The sequence below is a fragment of the Calliphora vicina genome, chromosome 1, assembly GCF_958450345.1.
Source record: "Calliphora vicina chromosome 1, idCalVici1.1, whole genome shotgun sequence".
NCBI lineage: Eukaryota > Metazoa > Arthropoda > Insecta > Diptera > Calliphoridae > Calliphora > Calliphora vicina.
This window is the reverse complement of record NC_088780.1, coordinates 72,249,818-72,252,416: the sequence shown is the minus strand read 5'-3', so window position 1 is coordinate 72,252,416 and position 2,599 is coordinate 72,249,818. Positions and strand designations below refer to the sequence as shown.

Genomic DNA, 2,599 nt, shown 5'->3' with positions numbered 1-2,599 from the left:
TAAATGTTAAGCAAAAAGTAAGCCAAAAATTAAACATGTCTATGGAAAACTTTTCGCTTTATTTAGGGGCTGATATATGGGGATATAATTACACTGCACAGAAAAATGTGTGTAAGTTTAGCACTGATTTTGAAATATTTAAAATTTTTTTTATTATTGAAACAAAAACTAATGAAATTTTATTTTGCTGTAAAAAAATGTTGACAGTTTTTAATAATCATTACGGCGCTTACGAATTTGAATCAATATCAAACAGATATACTATTGTCAGCCTTCTTGATATTGTGGGACCTCCATTTGAAGCCCTGGAATCACAAAATAGAAAAACATTTCTAAAACCAAAAGAATTTTATACTAATATATATTAAAGCCTCAAAAATGGATATTTTTACCATCGATATGGACTTGAGTAACTTGTTAAAACAATGGAACCTGCAGCATTTGTATAATAAATTAAAAGGTATGGCTATATTTATATTATTTTAATTTGAAAATTTCTTATTTTTACTTTATCGTTGTAGAACAAGATATAACGATTGAAGTATTAAAAATATTAAAAGCACATCATATTTCAAAATTATTCAACGATTTATCCGTTGGTGACCAAGCGAAGTTTGAAAACTGTTTAGAGAAGAGGAAAAATAAATGCAATGAATATTTCTTCAGATAGTTCTCAGAAGTTAAAATTTGTTTCTGTAAATGAAATTTTAGCGAACACGTTTAATGGCAAGGAAATCCTTAAATTTTATGCGAAAAATGACATTTTACATGAGGAACAACGAAATATACTAATTACAACTATTGCTAAATATATGGAAGCTAATGGGATAGCTTGTTCCATTTCAGACTGTGCTGATATTGAAAGGCAGATATGCGTAATTTTTCCGTCCGAACAAATTGTTAGTTTTGCTATTTATTTCAATATACAAAATAATTTTGTAATATCTAAAATATTTCCAGGAATTTTACTCGAATGGTAAACGAGGCAAAATCTATTATCTAGGCTTTCCAAAGACATATTCAAAGAAAAATCATCACCAGAAGACGATGAAGTGATAGGTGAGAATAAAACCAAATTAACTCAGATTAAAAACTTAAGAAATTATAATAATTTTTTTCTCTTTCAGAAGAAAATATGGCCGTCGCATTGCAATATTTAAGGTTGCCTTCAATTACAGCAGACGAGTTTGACCTATACTGGCGAAAATGTGCTAATTATCGTTTTCAGCAAATTACGGAATCAAAAAATACTGCCGACATTTTTCAACTCTGGCCTGAATACAAAAAGCCGTCTGGTTCACTTCTGGTTAGTTATGTTTTATTTAAAAAAAAATAACTTTTTCACAATTTAAAATCTTTCATTTCATTTAAAAGATCAATATAGATTTTGAACTTAAATTTCCTATTGCAAAAAAATTTAACGAAAGATGGTCAAACTATGGAGAAAAGGTTATCTATTTGCTTCAGACTAAAATTACCTGTTCAGCTATTTCAAAAAAAATGCAGCAAATAAATTCGTTAAATGAAGGTAGGTAAAAGTTTTATTTTTATTAAAAATATTTAAAATTTCTAATTCATTTTTTTAAATATCTTTTCAGAATCTAAAATTTTAACAACACTTTGGAATATTCATCATTTATTCCCCCCAACACAAAAAGTCACCTCAGACGAAAGTGGGGCCAAAGTACGAAAAAAGTTCTCTGTACCAGATTCGCAGCAAAGTTTTGCAATTTTGGCGGAAACTGAAGAAGAAATCAACATTAAATTGAAACTTCTCGTACTTCAAGGGCGTAGTATCCAGCCAAAGTTATTAATTTCAGGTTCTTTAGAAAATATTAAATCCATCTTTGTTTATTTCGATGGTATTAAGTATCCATTTTTAAATATTATAAATGCATTTGACCTACTATTTAAAGTATTTTTTGTATTTAATCTTCAGTTTCCTGAGGAATCTGAAATCTTTTATAATTTCATACAAGATTTTTTTTACGACATGCCTACCTCAAAAAAATTTGTAAAGGTGTCAACTTTAAAACACGAAATTTTTAAACTACAGTATTAATTATTATATTTGACCTTAAATTAAAATTAAATTAAAATAGTTTTGTGAAATGTATTGTATTTGTTTTTGTTAATTAGAACTGTATTAATTTTGTGCCATATTATTAAATATTGTAACTATGTACATATATATTATCTAATAATATTAATTATCTATAAATTATACAATTGTATCATTATAATTATTTAAATTGAATTAAAATTTATTTTTTTTTAATAAAAAACATTTTATAAAATTCAAAGAAATTTTTTATGGGGGTATAAATAACCAAGTAAAATATTAATTAAATCCATTAAAATTTTAATTAATTTGTTTACCTGCACCAATTAACTTATTAATTAAAACAATTAAATTAATAATTGGTTCCAAGAAGTATTTTTAATTAACGTTGATACTCAAATTAAACAAAAAATTAATTGGTAATTTTCAAACAAAATGTTAATTGACTCAATTAATTGTTTGTTTGAATTTTTTGTAGTACTTCAATTAAATATATTAATTAATATAATATTTTTTTAATTGGCAATGTTGCCTAAT

General features: G+C 25.4%; 1 long non-coding RNA gene across 1 annotated transcript; it reads left to right on the top strand.

The window, feature by feature from the left end:
* The first annotated feature begins 638 nt into the window (after nt 1-638).
* LOC135949367 (uncharacterized) lies at nt 639-1,816 on the top strand. The gene is made up of 5 exons (XR_010575861.1): nt 639-899; nt 961-1,059; nt 1,128-1,306; nt 1,375-1,528; nt 1,599-1,816. It is a non-coding gene; the product is annotated as an uncharacterized LOC135949367 (long non-coding RNA).
* The last annotated feature ends 783 nt before the right edge of the window (nt 1,817-2,599 follow it).